At 34.0% G+C, this 8,782-nt stretch overlaps 1 long non-coding RNA gene and 1 pseudogene across 1 annotated transcript; one reads left to right on the top strand and one right to left on the bottom strand.

Annotated features, from left to right (window-relative positions):
* Positions 1-1,692: 1,692 nt before the first annotated feature.
* Positions 1,693-5,437, top strand: LOC126824212 (uncharacterized; annotated as a pseudogene).
* Positions 5,438-7,243: 1,806 nt separating this feature from the next.
* Positions 7,244-8,469, bottom strand: LOC130013247 (uncharacterized). Its single transcript, XR_008788626.1, has 3 exons — positions 8,406-8,469; positions 7,474-7,662; positions 7,244-7,312 (listed from the first exon to the last, which is right to left on the bottom strand). It is a non-coding gene; the product is annotated as an uncharacterized LOC130013247 (long non-coding RNA).
* Positions 8,470-8,782: the final 313 nt, after the last annotated feature.

The raw sequence follows: 8,782 nt of genomic DNA on the forward strand, positions 1-8,782 counted from the left end.
AAGATGGTGACTGAAATATACGATATTATATTAGGTTATTACGGGTTTCAAAGAAAACTACATTATTACCCGTGGTCTTGCTTTCACCCGTATTGACCTTATCTCCTACTTTATTTAATGTAACATCAATTTTTTGACCATGTTGAATCTCTGCACGGCTTACACTTTCAATAGTTTCAGGGGCCTTAATACCTTCAAACAACTTCGCTTTAAGTTTTATTTGTGACCTGGGCCCTTATTCACGAAAACTTAAATCTCTTAAAATCGATTGTAACTTAAAATTTGCCCTTATTCACGAAAACTTAAATCTCTTAAAATCGATTGTAACTTAAAATTTGACCTTAACTAGCATTGCCAACGGGTTTTCAGATACAACCATTGACTCAAAAATGACAACGATACTGCAATTGTGAGCTATCTAGAATGAATAATCTGAAAAAATTTCGAAAAAATATTGAAAATTAAAAAAGTTATAGCGTTTTAAAGAAGGCAAACCAGAGGCGCTAAAAAACGTCTTTTTTTAAAAAACCGCAAAAAAGTGACCGAAGCCAATATCTCAGTAACTATACAAGATAGGTCTATGAAAATTGCACTAATTAAAGATCTAGATGTACTTGATAAAGCCAAAGTGTCGCTATAATATTCTAGTATATACTTTTTATGTTACAGAGGTTCAAAGTTGGGATATAAACATTCAGATGGTGATACATCTTGCCGAGACATTATCTATGTCATAAAAATATAAAAATATTAAAAACAAAATCACAATAAGATCAAAATTCATATCTGTTACTTTTTAATATGAAATTAAAAATGTTCACCCACCGGTTTAAAATAAATGATAAAAAAAAGAAACCATTATCACATTTATCAACAAATATAAGATTTCTAATACATGTATCTTACAAAAACAAACAATAATAACAATATAAAATAATCACATTATTCATATGCGATATTTTTCAAAATAAACAAAAACATTTGACGCATCAGGCCACTGCTTTCAGGTAGAAAATGTTAAAAATAAAATAAATATTATCACAAATATTGAAATAACAAAAATAAGATTACTAACACTGATTTCAAACAATAAATTAAACTAACTTCTATGATTCATACCAAATTTATAATAATTATGGACTTTCTTGAGAATGCTGAGAAACAGTCAGTTTCAAGCCCCCCTTTTTATAGTCCTCATGCAAATTGTATGAGTAGGCCTATATATCATCATCATTTGTCTATTTTATGTTGTACCAAGTAATATCAGGGATCGCCTTTGGCTATGTTTGGATTTGGATGAGTATATATTATGTAGCTTACTTATTCAGCTACAGTTCCTGAAAAAAAAAATCCAAGGTGGTCAACAACATTCACAATTTTTATCCTTTGTTAGTGAAATGTCTGGCTAAAGTTTGGTTGGTAGCTTTAGTAACATTCAATATAATAAAAAACCCTGTCCAAATCTAACATCATTTTTTTTACACTGAAGTCTGTGGGGGGGGGGGGGGGGTAATTATGGTCTGAACCCTGATCAACCACGAGTTACCTCCCTTTAATTCCACATGGTTCAATTTCAGCCTAGCGGCGTTTAGCATCGCTACCTTAACTTAAGATAAGTCATATTCACCAAACTCATTTTGCAAAGATTTTAAGTTACAATCGATTTTAAGTTAAGTCAGCTAATACCCTGTCTTAACTTAAAATCACAACAAAATGGCTGCCAACTTTATCAGACGTCAGTTGTTTGCTAGACCGGAAAGAATTATAAGAGATCGAACAAATCCATTAGAATTACTAAATCCTGCAGAAATACGCTCTCGCTATCGTTTTTTCCTGAAACCACCCTCTACTTGGTTCGGATTTTATATAATAATTTAATTAGACCAACTAAGCGGTCGTCGCCCCTGCCGGTGTTACTACAACTTTTGGTAGCCCTCAGATATTTTGCCACTGGCAGTTATCAGCTTGTTGTTTCGGACACACTGCATATCTCACAACCAACTGTAAGCCGGACCGTCCGCAGGGTGGCAAATGCCCTTAAACAAATTTCCAACCGTTTTATATAATTCCCAACCGAACGAGAAGAGGCAGACGTTTCTCGGCGTTTTTTCAACGTTGGAGGTAAGTTGTGAAGTCATACAGTCAGATAAACTTTATTAAGTTATATGTCTTAGTAGTGTGTTTAACGAGAAGATAATCATAAATCACACAAAACTGTCTTTATAAATACAAAATCGCAAAACGAATTGTTACGACCGCCAAACTTCCCAAAGTCTTTGACGTTTATTGACATTACCTTGAACTTTACATGATAATACTTCCTAACGGGAGACCACTCATTTTGTTACAAATCGGCAAGAAGACAATTCGGACAAATTAACAATTTCGTCTTTCATGAAAGACTTTTCGGCTAAGCATTTATTATTGTGGTCATTTGCAAAATGATGTTTAAAATTCTATATAGTGTTATTCTAAATAACTACTTGAAAAAAAAAATTATAAAGGCTGCTTTTATTAATAGATTAATGTAGCCTAATAAAAAAAATATTGAAATAATTTGGTTTTAATTCAGTAATAGGCTTAAATAAATCCCTTCAACTCTTATTTAAAAAAATAACTTTTCTGTTTTAGGTTTTCCAAATGTAATCGGGTGTATCGATGGCTGTTTGATCAAAATTAAAAAAAAACCGTTGAATACGAATGAATGCATTTGTCGTAAAGGTAATCCTGCACTGAATACCCAGGTATTAAAATGCTAATCATGGAACTAATTTAGGCTATAGTTAAGTGCCTGTGTAATTAAAATTTGAAATTGTTTAAATTTGCAAGAGATTACGAGTACAGCATGTAGCTAATTACCATGGAAAAAGACTGGTTGTTGATCAAGAGTAACACAAATGATTTATTTTATTACAGTTTACCTGTCTACCGGACCATTGTTTTTCGAGCATAATAGTGAAGTGGCCTGGCAGTTGCCTCGATTCTAGGGTATTCAATGAATCCTCAGTGAAAATTGATATGGAAAATGATATGTTGAATATAAGCATGTACCTCCTAAATACAGCCCAATATAAAAGTGGTTTGAAATTCACTGTAAATTTTAAAACATCCAATAATTCTTTGTACACTATTTTTGTCTAATGGTTTGGTTTTGTCCAATGGTTTGGATTGTTCGTACTTGGGTTTTATTTTATTAGAATAGTAAAATTTATTATTTAACTTCCAACACCTGTAATTAATGTGAACAAGCCAACAGCGAGGCTGATGTCCCCCGCCGAAATCCCCAAATAAATAGATGACACATATTAATTAATCGCACATCTATTTTTTTTTTCCAAAGTATCAAGCATTCAAACTGATTATCAACTATACACTAAGTTTCATCACTCTCTATCAGATAGAATCAAAGTTATCTTGTCTCAAAGCAGGAAATTGCTTATCTCTGCTTAGCTTTAGCTCAATATGTTAATCATTGAACTCTACTTCAAGTTTAAACATTCTACCTCAATTAGAAGAAAATGCTCATCATCGAACTTAGTCAAGATATTGATGTAATGAAACTATACACCAAGTTTCATCACTCTCACGTCAGTGGAACTAAAGTTATCGTGTCCCAAAGCATCAACCAATCAAATTGCTTATCTCTGCTTACCCTAAGCAGAAAATGCTTATCTTCACACTCCATCAAGACATTGACCTAATAAACACCTACACCAAGTTTGAACATTCTAGCTCAATTAGAAGGAGGGTTATTGTGTTCCAAAGTCTCGGCCAATCAAATTGCTTATCGCTCTGCTTACCCTGAGCAGATAATGCTCATCATCGAACTTAGTCAAGGTATTGATGTAATGAAACTATACACCAAGTTTCATCATTCTCACTTAATTGGAACTAAAGTTATTGTGTCCCAAAGCATCAACCAATCAAATTGCTTATCTTTGCTTACCTAAGCAGAAAATGCTTATCTTCACACTCCATCAAGGCATTGACCTAATAAACACCTACACCAAGTTTGAACATTCTAGCTCAATTAGAAGGAGGGTTATTGTGTTCCAAAGTCTCGGCCAATCAAATTGCTTATCGCTCTGCTTACCCTGAGCAGAAAATGCTCATTATCGAACTTAGTCAAGGTATTGATGTAATGAAACTATACACCAAGTTTCATCTTTCTCACTTAATTAGAACTAAAGTTATCGTGTCCCAAAGCATCAACCATTTAAATTGCTTATCTCTGCTTACCCTAAGCCGAAAATGCTCATCTTCGAACTCCATCAAGGCATTGACCTAATAAACACCTACACCAAGTTTGAACATTCTAGGTCAATTAGGAGGAGAGTTATTGTGTCCCAAAAAGTGTGACGGACAGACAGACCCATTTTAATAGTCCCCTGTTTTCTTCGAAAGGCGGGGGACAATAATACAATTAGAAAATGGCCACCAAATCCTTGTCCCAAGAGTTGGAAATTATCCCAGACACTGATCCGGATATGGCCTCGGCGCCCTCGGTAGAATCAGTTGATGGTGATGTCTCAGAAACTGAAATAGACTAAGCGGAAAATGCTCATCTTCGAACTCCATCAAGGCATTGCCCTAATCAACACATACACCAAGTTTGAACATTCTAGCTCAATTAGGAAGAGAGTTATCGTGCCCCAAAGTATCAACCAATCAAATTGCTTATCTCTGCTTACCCTAAGCGGAAAATGCTCATCTTCGAACTCCATCAAGGCATTGACCTAATAAACACATACACCAAGTTTGAACATTCTAGCTCAATTAAAAGTTATCGTGTCCCAAAGCATCAACCAATCAAATTGCTTATCTCTGCTTACCCTAAGCGGAAAATGCTCATCTTCGAACTCCATCAAGGCATTGACCTAATCAACACATACACCAAGTTTGAACATTCTAGCCCAATTAGGAAGAGAGTTATCGTGTCCCAAAGCATCAACCAATCAAATTGCTTATCTCTGCTTACCCTAAGCGGAAAATGCTCATCTTCGAACTCCATCAAGGCATTGACCTAATAAACACATACACCAAGTTTGAACATTCTAGCTCAATTAGGAAGAGAGTTATTGTGTCCCAAAAAGTGTGACGGACAGACAGACAGACGGACGAACCCATTTTAATAGTCCCCTGCTTTCTTCGAAAGGCGGAGGACAATAATAACTACCCATTTTTATACTAATTTACTATATCTAGAACACGGCACCATTTCAGATGTTTATATTGCTATAATAAATTCTATTAAACAATTATATTCTATTTATTGTTATTGACAGGAGACCATGGTGTATTGCTAGGGGATTTAGGCTATGGTAACCGCCGCTACTTACTCACACCATTTTTGAATCCTCAGAATGAACCTCAACAACGATACAATTCCAGTCATTGCAGGACAAGAGTCCGGATTGAGCAGAGCTTCGTGATTTAAAAGAATATATTTGGGTAAGCTAAATAAAGTCATTAAATGCACAATGTCATACGGTTTAATTTTATTTCAATAATTCGTTTGCAGGTAGGGGCTTTTAGTGGTGGGAGGAAACCGGTGGACCCAGAGAAAACCCACGAGGTTGGATAGGCGACCATACTCCATGTTATGTACAAGCAGGGAATCCAAACCATGCCACTTGACTCAATGACCTATTGATCCAACTTTCACGCATTAACCATTCGGCCACACACAGATGCATAATGTAAGATTTAGATAAGCTATGGTGATACTCTCTTCCCATCATGATTGATCAACAATCAATATGTGGACAGTCTATAAATGAAATGTGGTTTTATGCTACATCAGCTCCATCCGGGTTGTATTGCGCCAAAGGACAGTCTATACATCCATGTACTGTGCATTCTTTGGAATCGCACTATTAACCATTTACATTTTATTTTACAGAGCTTTACTCATTCCCTTGAGAATGACTCCAGAGAGAGCAATTGTTGTAATCCTAGCCTGTGCAGCTCTCCATAAAATTGCTATTGAGAAAGGGGATAATTACGCACCTTTCATGGAGGTGGATCCTGACAATCAAACTGAGTTACCCCAGGAGAATGATGCCCCAGCTGGATTGGCTACTCGCCAGTATTTTGTAAAGCAGTATTTTCATTAAACCATTTTGATATGTTCCTTCAAGGTTAATAAGGGCATCTAAAAGTATGAATGTTTCTTATCACATCCAAACCTTATTTTTAACTAAAAGTATGAATGTTTCAATCACATCAAAAAACTTATATTTAACTAAATACATTGAATAACCTGACCTAATTTTCTTTGAAGGAACATATCTTTAAACGGACAGAAAAAAGAAAACAACTAATTACAGGTTTATGAGATACTTGCATATTTTTTTAATTTGATAACTTTAGCCCCTTGAGCATCCACAAGACTTTTCAAATTGATCAAGAGCCATAACTCTGTCAGTAATTATCGGAAATTAATAGGCTGCTTCTTTTTGTGAACATTAAAACTGTAAAGTGTATAATTTTGAAGTCAAACTGACATTAATTTTTTCTCTAAAAGTTTAATTTTATAAGCTCTATTTCCTCCTTCATCCACTGTTTATTGTGTTGAGGATGTAGAGAAAGCTCTTTTTTTTCTTCAAAGCATTTGAACTGCTGGATGTAGGCTTTTCTTCTGTAAGTAAATGAATTATACAATATAAATAAAAAATACCGAGAAAGTAAAATAGCAAAAGATATGAAACAATATATCACATTACAGATTGGCCTATGCAGGATATTTTCTTCAGTTTAAACTAAAAAATAGCAATGTTATTTAAAACATATATTAAGTTTAAAATTCATGACAAAAAGCATGCATTTTGTTTAATTTGCTTCTCTATGAACAAAACATTGTCACCCTTTAAAGTTCCATTGCGTCATATTTCAATTATCACATCTTTGTAACTGAACGGAATTGAATCCTTTTTGGACTAATATTCGCTAATAGAGATTCAACGTTCACGATGTTGTAGTTTGCACATGTACACAGTCAATATTAAATATAATATAATATACCTCTCTTGTTGGTTTCAGCATTTAAAGTGTGGGAAATATGTATATGTATGCTTATATCAAAATTATTATATCTGATAGTGATTATAAGTAACTACAAATAATACATTGCATTGTAATTGTAAAATTTTAATCAGAAAATGGCTCTTGAAACGATCTAAAATTTTATTTAGACCAGTTTAGTCGTACATGTACATACCTTCATTTAAGTCCAGAATATTATCTACATTGTTGAAATTTTGATCAGCAGAAGTGCAGCTTGGTACTATGACAGTATCATACATGTGGCTTCCTATCAAATTAAATTTAAAGAGTTGACAGTTATCGCTACATGTATAATAGTTTAAAAAATAGAAAATGAAAATGGAATATGTTGAAAATTTCAGTCAAATTACTTCATTCATTGTTAATATTTACAAAGCAAATTTATCAAGAAACATAAAATAAACTCACCTAATGCAGCAGACTGGGAAATAGTTTCAGTACAACTGAAAATATCTACCCACACACCCCCCACTGACACCAGTTATCTGTGAGCTATTTTTGATAACCAAAAACTCCAAAACTACTGTTTAGGCATCTGACAGGACGGCTCCTCGCCCCCACCAGTTTTATGCAAATTCTCCCTGTTTTTACGGAGAGCTGAAATAAAATAAAAGATAAGGCTTTTTGAAGTAAGAAGTAATCAGACTGAAAGTTAAATTTTGCAGATTGTTGCCCTTAGGGCAAGCTCAATTTAGTAAAAATGGTTTCACGTATTGAAAACTGGTTGCCTGTATATATTTCATGGTACAGTTTATATTTTTCGTTTTAGTGTATAATTTATAAATCTGCAATCGGAAATAGATCTATTGATAATAATGTTGGTCAAATCATTGGTAATATTAATAAGTAATAGCTGTGCCGCTCAAATGGGAAATACGGTTGACATTATGTTAATTTATTCAAGTTATTTGACTTCTAACGAGTGTCACTCTGTGAGCAGCAGATATTGTAATGTATAGAAATAGAATGTTGACTTTGTCTAAAACTTCACTTTTAAAGTTTGTCAATATGGGTACCGGTATACAGTTCATAACTCCTGCTTGAGTGCAGGGCTACAGTAGTCTATTTCATATTTAAATAATCTCAATAGCCCTACCTATTATTTTACGGAGTGGATATTTAACCGTATACGGCAAAGTATCTACTTCCGCTATTTTACCGTACATCGTTTCTGATTGGCTGGAATATAGTGACGTCATCAAGTGTCAGTTCCTGGATTATTTGACCGTACATGAGATGAATTTAACCGTGTACGGCTATCTTAAAAATCAGTATTAATCCCAAAATTTTGACATAATATCCACTGCCATTATTTTATAGAAATTTGCAATAAAAGTCACCTGAGCATTTCAATTGTGCCCACTTTTTTTTACATATTCCAGCTTTCTGTTGATAATCGACAAACTAGAAAATTGAAAAATAACTAGCCTTTTATTATTGTACATGTATGTACAAATTCAGAATACCTTCTTAAATACCCTACCTCAAACTAAAACTCACATACAGCATGATTTCCCGACAGTCATATGCACATCACTCATGGCTTTATAATTGACAATCAGAACATCTTGTTAAATTTAATGCATTTATTTCAGTCTGGATTATCAGTAAACAATCTATGGCAGTAAACAAGGTCAATGAGTACATTAAAGAGACAAAAAGTAACTTTGATGGAAACGCTGGGTCAATATAAAGGACTTTGCAATGGTTGAATTGC

This window comes from Patella vulgata, chromosome 6 (genome assembly GCF_932274485.2).
Source record: "Patella vulgata chromosome 6, xgPatVulg1.2, whole genome shotgun sequence".
Lineage (NCBI taxonomy): Eukaryota > Metazoa > Mollusca > Gastropoda > Patellidae > Patella > Patella vulgata.